Source organism: Protopterus annectens, chromosome 11.part0 (assembly GCF_019279795.1).
Source record: "Protopterus annectens isolate FY-2018-M chromosome 11.part0, PAN1.0, whole genome shotgun sequence".
Taxonomy (NCBI): Eukaryota; Metazoa; Chordata; order Ceratodontiformes; family Protopteridae; genus Protopterus; species Protopterus annectens.
Window position 1 is genome coordinate 341,948,228 of NC_056745.1, and position 13,963 is coordinate 341,962,190.

Sequence of the window (13,963 nt, forward strand, 5' to 3'; positions counted from 1 at the left end):
TGCTCTAGTGTCTGTTTGCATATCCTAGTATTTTATAACTTTAAATCTCTCAGTATACAGAGCACTATAATTGTGAAGTGTAACTATTTCAATGATTAATGTTAATTTTGTCCTTTTTTTTCAACTACCAGTATCTAATTTCTTGTTTTTATTTTCTTGACTGTTGGCATCCCATGATCACATGTGATCAGAACTTCTTTTCCAGCACCTCTTTGTGGCTCATGTGTCCAGTGCTTCTCAGCAGTCTGTATACTGCAGTGCTTGCACTAGTTGTGAGGGAAGGCTACTCTTGTTTGAAATACTTTAATTTATCTGCTATTACCTTGTCTTCATGTTCTATGCAGTGACCTTAATCACCTGATAGACAATGCTAGCTAGTAGAGCATCCCTTATTTGGAAAGAGTATGAATACACTCTGGTTTCACTGACAGAATCATAGTCTATGTTTGCTTTTCAAGTATAGAACAATGAGACTGGGAATTTCAGATAGCAAATTATCGTCTTATGTTGTACATGTGAAATTCATAAAGTTTAAAAACAAAAAAAGTGTAACACAGAAGCAAGTACACCCAATCCAATTTATTTAAGTGCTTTCATCTCAGACAATTGTAAGACTTCCTCAGATAACCATAAAATCAAGAACCACTCTTAAATACACTTGTAAAAAATCACATGACTATAACTAGCCCCAGCATTTCACTTAAAAATATATACAATACACCAAAATATCAGCATCCTAGAAAAAAACAAACAAGTATATACAAAAATACACACACATATATATATATATATATATATATATATATATATATGTGTATATATATATATATATATATATATATATATATATATATATATATATACATCACAGCCCTGCATTATCTACATTTTGCTCTTAATTTCAAAATACAGCCAATAGATGCCATCTCATTAAGTCCATGCCATCCAATTGTTTTTAAACGCAAAATCCAGTATAATTCCTTTCTCTCTAAACAAAATTGCCAAAGACCACACCTAGGATTTTCCTTAACTTGTTCAATGACAGTAAATGCCAGTAAATTTAAAATAATGCCCAGAATAGTCCAATGTATGCTTAAATAAGGCATTAGTCATTTTTCTCCCTCCTACTTTCATAGGTATGTTCATAAATACAATTTTTTTTAATTTACACTCCGTTTCTACCTATATAAAATGTGGGGCAGCACTGGCACAATCCCAATAAACTACCACAGCACTATTACAATTAAATCTACCTTTAATTTTCCATTGATACTCATTGATATCAACTAATTCTTCAGTACTAATGTACGAGCAAAAGTTACAACACCCATATTTACTCATAAGGAAAGGTTTACTATGGTCCTTAGGGTTGATGGATCTCTCCACCAAATTTTTCAAATTATAACCTCTTTTGTATAAAATTAAAGTCTTAGCATTTATTTTGTGCCTAACTGTCCAATCTTCAATCAAAATAGATCAATTTTTAAAAATAATATTCCTAACCTGGTCACAGTCGACGGTAAATCTAGTAACAAAAGAAAGCCTAAAACTGTTCACTACATCATCATTTATAACTACATTATCATTTGTAGTGGTATCACCCCCTAAGGACCCTTGTGATTCATACAAATCAGAATTGGTTATAATAGGAGCATAAAAGCCATCCTCCTCTTATTTATCACTTCCAATTTAATTTCCTACATAAAATCAACAGGATATTCCCTTTTAATAAACATACTCTCCAGAAGAGCACATTCAGTCAAAAAATCATTATAAAGGGACACAATCCATGTGACCCTAACAAATTGCCCCTTCACAACAGCTTTTTTTGGGACCTAGGATGGGAATAATTAAAATGTAAAAAATGAATTAGAATACATAGGTTTCCTATAAATCATGGAAACATACCTACGATTCTCCAAATCTTTAACCAGGTTAACATCTAAATGACTTATACAGTTGTCATTAACCACATAAGAGAATTTCAAAAACTCAGTGGTACTATTTAGGTACTCAAGAAAGTTATCTACTTTACTTTTACCACCTTTTCAGATGATAAAATTATAGTCCAGGTACCTTAAATATAATTCACAAGCCTGAAAACTCACATGTTGAAAAAAAATCTACTTTCCCATTCACACATAATAATATTCACATATAATGGGCCACAGGACGCACCCATTGCAACACCCTTTTCTTGTAGAAATAATTGCTCATCAAAGAAAATAAAATTATTGGTTAATACAAGTTCCATCATTTCTACATATAAATTAATTTTGTCATCTTGTAAGCCCTTCCTAAACAAGTAATCATAGAACCAATTAAAACCCACATCATGTGGAATCACCAAAAATAAATTCTTAACATCAACAGTCAGAAAAATATAAACCTCATTAAATCTTAACTTGTTACATTTACTCAAAACGTCTCATGACTCCACACATATATGTTGCTCTTCCTTCGATAAACCCTTTAATTTTATATCCAAAAACTTTTCAAAGGTCGATGTAATAGAGTTCTGGGCATCTACAATTGAGCACATAGGGGGATCTGCCAGATTTTTATGTAACTTGGGCAACCCAAACATAGTTGGAATAACAGGATTAGTCACCTTCAAAAACTTAAATTCTAACAAAGAAATACAGCTCCAAGAACATGTCACTGAGTTGAGTGCCGATACTTCTACATGCAATATTCAACTCATTTCTTGAGATGTGACTATATGTGTCACTGAACAACATGGTATACATTTTACTAATATAATCTTGAAAATCCATAATCACTACCCCCCCCCCCCCCCTTCGCTATTGTCAGGCTGCTTGATTCTAATTTTCATCAATCTGAGGGTTCTTAACAAGTCACTTTCCTTAAATCTCAAATTAAATAACTCATTGACCCTTTCATTTAATGACTATCTCAAATCCAGTTCACACAATCTCTCAAACAGCAATAAAGTGAGATGTAATGGCAAAAGTTATAAAGTTCTACGTTTTCCAAATATATGGTTTTGCAGTACAAATAGTTTCTAACAAACTTCAGCAATACATATGGAGCAAAGATCAAAATAAGAAAGTGAGTGCATGTTGGAGGGTGGGAGGGTGCAGAATCTTGTGTGTGTGTGGATTTTTTTTGTTACATTATTTTCCTTGGTGAATTGAAAAATGACACTAAAGAATGCAAGCATTTTAAAGATTGACATTGAACTCTATAGTTTATGATGCAATTATTTTTCAGGAGCCTGTTCAATTCAATCTGATGCTGACTATGCTGGTTCTCCTAAGAAAAATTAATCACATATTAATACTTTGAACTAATAAAGATGCTTGCCTTGCTGTCCAACTTAAGGTATAACAACTCTGAAGAATAACCACAAAACAACCAATCTTTTCACAGAAGTAGCACAGTATACTGCTGGTTTTGGCCTGCTCTTCTAATGGCTGGCAGTTTTTTTATATTATGAGGGATATCTTGATATCAGAAAGGTGGAGGAGAGGGTACATTGCATGGCAGAAAAAGATGAACAAAAATGCATGATGGAAAAATAGTCTCCACTCCGATAATTAACAGATTGCAAGATTATAGAAAGGTTGATTTTGTCACAATCCATGACTAGTATGACCAGTAACAATTATCTGTTGTTCCCTAACCACAGGAAAACCCAGGTGACACATATTCAGTTAGCAGTACAGGCATATGAAGGCTCAATTTAGGGAAGTCTGATTGTGAGCATCCAATACCAGCTTGTCATCCTGAAGGGAGGGAAATGGACTGCTAGGTTTGGATTACTGGTGACACCAAGTGGTGGTTGGTTGTATTGACTGCCTGCAAGTGGCTATATTGGCTTATGCTGCATTAGACAAAGCTCTCTCTGCTAAGTCAGAAAACAGGAGGTGTCTGCAAGCATGCATATGTCCTTTCCCTGGTCTTCCAGGTATGGAGTCTACAAGCAGCCTAGGAGGATGGAAGGGTAAACTATTCCACAGGACCCACATCTGGCCTGCTCTCCACCTTAAAAATGTTTCTTCTGGGTGCATGGATGGGCTAACATGGTTTCTCATTTCACAAATGGACCATAGGTCTCTCAGCTAGCCTAGGGATATCCAGCTCCCACCCCTGCAAAATGAATTGATGAATTGGGTGCAGGGAGTGAAGATATTGGACAGTGTCTTAAAGAAGTGAGATTGGTAAAAAGAAAAAAAAATGTTTGTCTTAAGCATCTATTCATTATATTTATAGCTTTCATTTATAACGTGAAAATATTGCACAAATTCTTATTTTCAGGAGGAAACTATAAATGAGAACAGCTGAAAAACAAATACATATTGTGAGATAATGTGAAAAAATAGATACACTTCATAAACACATTATCTATCCATTTACTAAGAAATATAAAAAAGCAACATTTTAAGTACAATTTGCAGTCAAAGGGTAACAATCAGCTGACAAGACCTTTTACTGGTATCCTTATCATATTTTCGTCTGCTTCTTGAGGCACGTACAAAACTTCAAAGTCACATGAAGGTTCAAGTCTGAGCTCTGCATGAGATCAGGTTGATACAAATCTGCTTCTAATGCTAACTTAAGAGGCCTTGGCTACACTGAGGCATGAACCCATGCAAAATATTTGCTTTTCTGTTATTCTAACAGTAAAAATCTTTATATGGTCTTGGTAGGTGCTGCAGTTTTTATCAGAAATCATAGCTCCTTTGCATGTCAGTTTTGTGACAATGTGATACATTTGTGGTTCTACATTATTTGGCTAAAACCATCTCAGCAGCATTCGGCTGCTCTTACATCCTGTTTTGCTTGTGTTGACTGTTTTGAAGTTTGATTAGCATCAGTATGCTTTCTCTAGGCATTTTCACTTTCAATTTAGATAAGATTAACAGTCAGCTGCTACTTAAAATGATGATATAGTCATCCCAGAGAATGGCCTTACAGCTGCTACTTAAAATGATGATGTTGTCATCCAAGAGAATGGCCTTACAGCTGCTACTTAAAATGATGATGTAGTCATCCCAGAGAATGGCCTTACAGCTGCTACTTAAAATGATGATGTAGTCATCCCAGAGAATGGCTTTACTCTGTGGCAGTTTCAAGTAATCCCAGAGAATGGCCTTACTCTGTGGCAGTTTCAAGTCATCCCAGAGAATGGCCTTACTCTGTGGCAGTTTCAAGTCATCCCAGAGAATGGCCTTACTCTGTGGCAGTTTCAAGGCACAAATTTGTTATAATCATTTCCCTTCAGCAGCATCACTGAAGAATGTGAAAGAAATGAATGTGAGATGTAGTTGTGCAGTGCTGCTATTTTTGAATTATTTTCTTCTATCTTTACAGTGAAATGGCAGGAAATCTATACGAAACTGAAAAACATTCATTAGTGGCCCCAATTCTGAGACCTTCTCCCTAATTACTTTTCACTTGGTCTGTAACTGTACTGTGAGCTATGTTTGGTACAAACTTTTCAAATTACTTACAATATCTACATTAATGTAGAACATGTTATCTGCAAATAAATCAGGGATGTGTTCTTTTATAATCAAAATAACTGAATGATAGATAATTTGCAAGATATTGTCCAAGACTGCTTCTGGACCTTTGGATACATTCCAGCTTTTCATGCCCTGGAATATTTTATTTATTTATTATTTATTTATTGACATTTGGTGACCGGGAAAGTCCAACTGGGTCAGAAACTCATTTTCAGTGGAGGCCCGGGGAGAAAAGCTCTACAGTGCATGTTTACAAAATATTAATATAAAGACTTAGCTTACATTTTTAAACATAGATTAAAATAAAATAATTGGCAATAAATATACAATTAAAAACATTTGTCAATCAAGAAACACCAATCAAGAAAACCAAGAATAGGATAAAGTGTGAAAATATATGACCGATGAATGAATTTTTGCAGTTGCTACTGTTGAAAAATCTGCTTAAAAGTTATTAAAATAGAGCTTGAAAGAAATTATATGCATCACAGGGCAGGACCTAATCAAACAGAAAACAAAGACAAGAAAATTCCAGCTGTTTTCAAAAATGGACTGTTGGGGTAGGAAACATCCAGTGGTCACAAAAGGTTACACACACTTGAGTGAGCTAAATATCAGCTTCAGAGAATGATGTGGGTTTAACATATCCAATATGAATAAGAAGGGGAGCATTACTGAAATACTAGCAACAGTAAAACATGTATAGTACACGGAGCACTTATATTTAGTCTAAAAAATTAAGAACAAATCATTTTTAGTGAAGCCATTGATCTAAGTTGACATAATCCCACTGCGGAACTCAGTGGTATCCAATCAAATGTAGAATCACAAGTTTTAATAAATCAAAAGTTTTAACCAAGTGTGCACGGCAGTGTCTTCTAAATGGGAACAACAGATCTGAATTACATTTACCTCCTGAACAAATGCTTATCAGTATTTAAAGTTATGTACATGGACCTGAAACCCCACAGGTATACTGTCACAGGTGTACCCTATGCTGAAAGAGGAAGGAGAGCACAAACTATAAGAAGTATGTAGTACACTAAGGAAAATGAAGTCAGGGAAAGTGGCTGGCAAAGATGAAGTCACAGCAAATTTAATCAAAATGTTTGACACGTTAGGAGAAAAATAGCTACTGAGGGTCCACATCATAGCATGCAGAGAGAGAGGGGTGTACTGTAAATGAATGGTGAATAAGCATTCTAATGTCAGTTTGCATCAACAAAGGAAATATTCATAACTGTGTGCAGTACAAAGGTATCAAAATCCTGTCACATTGCATGAAGGTGCTGGAGAGGGTGACTGATAAACAAATATGCAGAGTAATGGAAAGTAAGATGGGAGATGAGCAGTTCAGATTCAGATCAGGATAAACTACAAACAACCCAATGTTTGCATTGAGAAACATACCGCAGAAGAAGCTACAGATGAAGAAAGAGTCCAACTGAGCATTCATAGTCTTGGAAAAAGGATATAACAAGGACCTAAGAAAAAATGATTATGGTTTCCCTGTGATTGCTTGAAATGCTCGAAACACTGGTAGAATTAGTGAGTATGATCTCACTTTTGCTCATACTGGCATTTGACTGCATCAGCAAACAGATGGGGATTACCCAATTTAATGGGGTACTACAGAGCTACACAGTTGAGACTATTATACATAGCACAAGCAGAAAACTATCATTCAAAGTGGAAAGGGATAATGATGAAACAGAGGGGAAGTTCAAGAAACAAGGAGAGATTGGAATTTTGGATGCAGGCCTTTAAGGAGAATAACAATAATCATACAGAATATTATAAGCATAAAGTAGCAGAAAGTATTCTAAGAACTAAACCGACATGGGAATGAAGAAAGGAGGGTATTTTGATAGGGATGACAGCAATTAGGGATACAGACAATAGGCAAGAGAGGGTTGGAATTTATTGGAGAAAACTGGCAAAGGAACAAGGTATTGGGAGCAAATAGCTAGCAAGGGAAAGATGATAGAATGGGCCAAGAATTTATTTGGACTGCAGGTTACAGATTGTCTTCCCTATCAGGGATTGATATTAGAGTATAAGCAAAGAGAAAGAAATAGAAAGGTTTTAAATGAAAGACAAGTACTGGTAGAGTTTTTAATAGACTCTAGAACAGAAGCTGCCATTTAAAAAATAATAATTAGTAGAGTATATACAATATTGCATGATAACTATAAGAATCAATCAGAGGAGGTTAGAAAGGATTGGGAAGAGAGATTGGATAAGCAATTCTCAAAAAAAAAAAAAAAAACAATGGGAGAATATATGTATGTCTCCCCATTATGGAATAAAATCTAGAAGATTTAAGATTTTAGGCGAGAAATGTTTACATAGATATTTTTATACCCTAAGTAGACTACAAAAATTTTTTTTGTCAGGCAGACAGCAAATGTTTGAGGTGTGAAGGGGAAGAAAGAGATAGTTGGGAACATGTTTTGTGGGAATGCGGTAGGTTGGCGGACTTTAATGATTTCCTAAGGGATGCACTCTCAGAGATGCTGAGTAGGCAGATTGGTCTGATGACGGAGATGATTTTTCTGAGCTATGATACACAATCAGAATTGCCTAGGTATGCTAAGGTCTTGTTGTGTCTAATAACACTGGCTGCCAAAGAAGGAATTACTAGAAAATGGAAATGAAAATCTAAACCAACTATACTGGAAGTAGTGAATATAGTAACAGATAAAACAACTGGAAGTGAGATGTTTAGAAAGGGGGTAGGAGCAAACTACATAGGAAGAAATGGGAACTGTTGAAACAACACATACAAGGGAGGAATGAGGTTTAAAATGCAGCAGGACTTAAATGAGCTATGCAATGTCTGAGTGAGAAAAATTGGGTAGATTATAAGTGATGTATATTGTTTGCAATTGGGAGTGTGTCACTATGGTTTGTGATGTAAAATGCCTGCAAGTAGATTTGTGTTGTTGTGGTTTGTTTTCATTTATATAAATGTATGATTGCCTATGTAGTAACTGAGGGTTTAATAACGATGTTTCTTGTTTAAAAAAATACTTGAATTGAATATATTATGTAATGTTGCTTAGGTTATATGATATATAGCAATATATGTGACGTATAATGTTTGTTATGTTAATATAGTCTGATTACTTTTATAAGAATGCAAAGTTGCCTATGTCACAAGTGATAATTCAATAAAGGTTTTTGAAAAAAAAAACAAAGCAGCTGTATGCACACAATATGACATTACTAACATACTCTGAACAGAAACAGCAAATAATAGGGGAAGGGAATTCAAAAATGAAGGAACGTGGGATGAAACTAAATACAGACAAGACAATGGTCATGACAGCCAATAGGTAAATCAGGAGAAGATAAAAACTTACATAGATGGGAAAAATAGTGAACCAGCTTAATAACTTTAAGTATCTGAGGCATGTGCTTGAGGAGAAGGGAGGTCTGAATGAGGAAGTCAAAGCTAGAAAGTGGCACTTCAGCCAAGTGGCACAAAATTTCAGAGGAGTGCGTGATACAAGAATGTCAAAGAAACCAAAAAGGTAAGGTGTACTAACACTGGCGTGACCAATGCAGTGGTATGGCATGGAAACTTGGGCAATAAAGGCAGAACAGCAGAGGAAGCTTGAGGTGATGGGGATGAAGTGACTGAGATGGGTAGTAGGATGTACACCTTGTGAGAGAAGAAGAAATGAAGACACAGAGGTCACTGGTAAATTTAAAACACAAAGTGTTTTAATATTTTATAAATAAAGGCTGCCATTATTGAGCTCACTGCTTTCTAGATCTGTTTCAAAAAACTGAACTAATGAGCATAACTGCCAAACTTTGCATATAAATCTCAAAGAAAACATAGCATGCAGAGTCAAATATGATGTGAGAGGCCCTTACCAGTACAACACTCTTGGTGTATATCATCTCCCTACATCAGTTAAAGATCACAGCCCCCAATCAGTTTTTTTGTGCATTTTTGCTTTTGTGACACCAGGGTAGAAAAACTTGCTTTAAAAATCTGAAGTGTGCGCATGACGTCATTCTTAATTCATTTTGGTAATACATTTACAAGCTATAATCTTCTTCTTTCGGCTTAAGGGTTGCCACAGCAGATCACTGTCCACTCATGATTGGCAGTGGAGTTTTACGGTGTCAAGTTGCCAGCCCAGTGCCCAACCTTCCACAGAAGGCACACACATGCACACACTCACATCTAAGGCCAATTTAGAGTGTCCAATCCACATACAGCATGTCTTTAGGATGTGGGAGGAAACCGGAACACACCGGAGGGAACCCACACGAACAAAGGGAGGACATGCAGACTCCACACAGAAGGCACCCCAGCATAGAATCGAACCGGAGAACCTCTTGCTGTGAGGTGGCAATGCTAACTACTGCACCACCGTGGCCACCCATTTGCAAGCTATAATATGGAATAGAAAACTGTATTTCTAGCAGTGATGGGAGGATACAATTTGCATTTTTTTCTTTCTGTGTGTGGAACCTGTGGTATTGTTCTGCTGGAAATGTAATAATTGTTCAGAGATGTTTCTGATTATTTGTTGTCTGCAACGTAATTTTACTGGAATGAAATGTCATTTCACAAGAAGCTTGCTTGCACCCAGCTACCATGCCTCTCTTGATCTATAGTAAAATAAAATAAAACAATAACAATAAACATAAAATAGTAATGCACAAAGTGATTTAGCTAGTTAGCAGTGGATACCACAGCTTAACAGCCACCAGTGCTAAATAATATAATTTCTTATATAATAAATAATACACAGAAAAACAAACACCAGGCACAAAGTCTTAAAAGTGAATAAATAAATATTTTAGACAATAAAAAAAAATCAGGCTAGTACAACAAATGCAAATTAAATATGCATAGTCAAGTTAACAGTGCAAACAATGGAAAATGGTAATCAGTTATAGAGAGAATATTTACGGAAAAAAATCTAACTAATATTTAAATGAATACCCTAATTGAATTTAGATATAAAATACTGGACCTAATTCTAAATTAGTAGAACATAAACAACAGATGCTGATAATTTCCAAATGTGGACACCAAAGCTTTTCAAGCAAGATGAACGTTACACAGTGGTATTATCTCAAAATATGTATTGTAGTTTCTATTTTATTTCTAAGGAGCTAGGGTTAAATTCATTCCCACAAAACAGAAGAAAGACTAACTAAAATTAATTAGGATTTCACATATATTTATTAACTGAATGAAACATTTACTGTTTGTGTCTCCCCTTTTCACAGTTCTGGGCTCTGAAATTCTTTGACCCAATTTTATGACTTACCCTACTCTCCCTAACCTTAACTAAGCCTCAAGCCTCAACTCCTCACCTTAGTGAACAAAAAACAATTCTTTAAGACTACCACTACATAAAATAGCTCAGACACACGGTACATACAAAAACTGCACACACACACACACACACACACACACACACACACACACACACACACACACACACACACACACACACACACACACACACACATACACGCACACACATATATCTATCTGTCTATCTCTCTCTCTCTCTCTCTATATATATATATATATATATATATATATATATATATATATATATATATATATTAAACTGCCAGCACTCGAAGTTATAATTTAATACAGCTTAATCACCATTAGTCCATAAGCATAGCAATACGCATAGTGGTCTGATCACAAACCCATTTGAAACCATTGGTGTCATCATTGTGATCTAACTCACTCTCCCTAAAAGCAACTCTTATATACATTTAAAAAAAGGCATCACATGACATTCAATTATTTTATCAAGCTTATCAAGCACTGATGTCTTTATTAACCTTGCTAATATATCAAATAATACCAAACTCAAAAATAATGTTAAATATATATATATATATATATATATATATATATATATATATATATATATATATATATATATTTTTTTTATGTACAAGTCTATAAACACACACACAAACATATGCATAAATACAATTTATAACTCAACATAACTATTGGCCATATATTAGCTAAAACAATTACATCTATATCAAAATGTATTAAATCTCACTAAACGTACAAAAAAATATTCATTAAGGCCTCATTTATAAATAGCACCAAGATTAATAATCCACATTTTTTCTTTTTTTAGCTAAGTTGTCATGTTTTTTTGCCAAAGACAAATCACCAACAGAATAAATACCAATAAAAACAAAATGTGCAGTAACATGTTCCAAGTTATGTTTATACAGAGCACTTCTATCCTTTTGGGATATTTGTAATGATATGTTTAGGATGGCAACTAGTTGCTGTAAATAATGAATTTTAGTAAATAGCTTACAATATAAACTAGAAAATACAGTAGCTTTTTGGAGGGACATTTGATTTATGGTAAAAGTAATATTTATTGGCAATACATGGATATGCGGCATTGATATCCAGATGATTGTTGGCTAATTTGGACTGATTGCATAGAGCTGTTGAAATTGTCTCTTTGTTATTTGATTTGTAATTCTTTTGTTATTTTTTTGTGGTTAAATTTGATTTGTTTAATGTGGATGTTTTGGATGTGACTGTCACCATATTGCTTGATGGTAAATATTCCAAAGGCTATATCATATTTGTAGTTCTGTGGATAGTTTTGTTAAAGAATCTATTAAAATGGACAGCATGTTTCTGAATAGAGGTTATGATGAATATGCTGTCAAATTGGTACATATGATGGTGTCTAATGTTTCAAGCGATACTTTATTTTGGGCTGAATTGACAGTAGGATGTAATCAGAGCAAATTTCAAGTGACTTTTGAAATTAGGGAGGTTGTTAATAAGTATTGGTATCTTTTGAAGTTGATCAATTTTTTGATTAATGTCTTCATAATGTATCTAAATTTAGTTTTCAACATGGTAAGAATGTTGGGGAACAGTTATCTTGCTTTAAAAGAGGGAAGGTAGATAGACTGGTGACTACTATAGTGCATGGTTGCACTTTTTGAGGTAGTTGTGTTTATTGCAAAATTGTTTCTAAAACATACCCTGGGATTCATGAAGCAAGGGTGGTGTTAGGCTTGCACCGACCGTGCAGCGTAGAGATGGTGCAGTAGCGCCATATGCATATTAATGAAGGCGCACTGCCGCCACATCAACGTGCATAGGAAATGTGCGCGAGTGCATGGGGAGTGTCCAAGCACCGCACGGAGGCGTGGACATGTCGGCTGTTCACGTGCAACCTAAAATGCTGAATATTACAGCCTGCCTCTAATAGTAATCACACCTGTCAGTGTCCGTGGGTACTGAAACGTATGCAAAACATGCAAGACAGTTTTGCGAACACAAAAATAAGAAGCAAACACAAATGCACATAGCTAAATATTGAGTACCCATCCCTTGAACAAATGACATTTAAAACCCCGTGCCCGTATTCTATTGTAGTGTCAATAGTTATATCAAGTGGAAGCGAAATGCATCATGTTAGCATGCCGCCAGTAGCTAAGTCTAGCTCAATGGTCAGGGTTACCACCTGTCCCACATTGTGAGGGACAGCCCTGCTCTGGGCAGTTGTGTCCATTCCAAAACCATTATAAACGTAAAATATCCTGCGATTGTAGGACATAATTATGTCCCACATTTTATGTAATAGTCACATACAATAGTTATTTCCATATGTAACATACCTACATTTTACAAGAAACAAAATAAGCTTGTAAACAAAACAGAAGAAGCAGCTAAACTGCTACAGCGATAAGCTTACATTTAGGCATAAAACAAAAGTACTAAACGTTGTACTGATCGTGGGTATGTGTTGGCCTGTAAAATCTGATGTGTGTCCCGAATATATCCCATCCTGGCCATATGAAAAGGTGGCAACCCTACCAATGGTCAGAGCACTTGGCCAAAATCTGCCCATTTGCAGTCCAAGGCGTCCTTGTCAGGATGGGCCAAAGATGAATGGGTATTACCCAGGTCTACCTACCATGTCATGAAAGATAAGTATTTGCGTGTACCTATGTGCATAATGTACAGCATGTGGAAGGTGAAAAATGCTAGGGTAGTCCTCACAACCATACAGGTACCAGAGATATGTAGTGTATGCAATGCGTTCCCTTGCATGTATAACCCTATCACATTTTCGTAAATCCAAAAATATCGAAGTTTATTTGTCTGTTCAATTTTTGGATATCCCTCATGGGATAAGTATCCTGTGTAAACATCAGACTTGCGACACAACATGATGTCCAGTCCTGTAGACATCTGGACACAAGTTGTATGTGCAGTAGTGGTTCACGAGACTGCTCAGTCTCCAGCCTGTCATGAAGAACCTACTACCCGGGATTAAACACCTGACCGTGATGCACGGCTCCCCACATGCATTATCGAGAATATATACTTTACACATTCATATAGTGGCAGTTGGATATAGGGTGATTAAGGCACTGACGTAAGCAGGGTACCTCCTGTCCCACTTTGTGAGGGACAG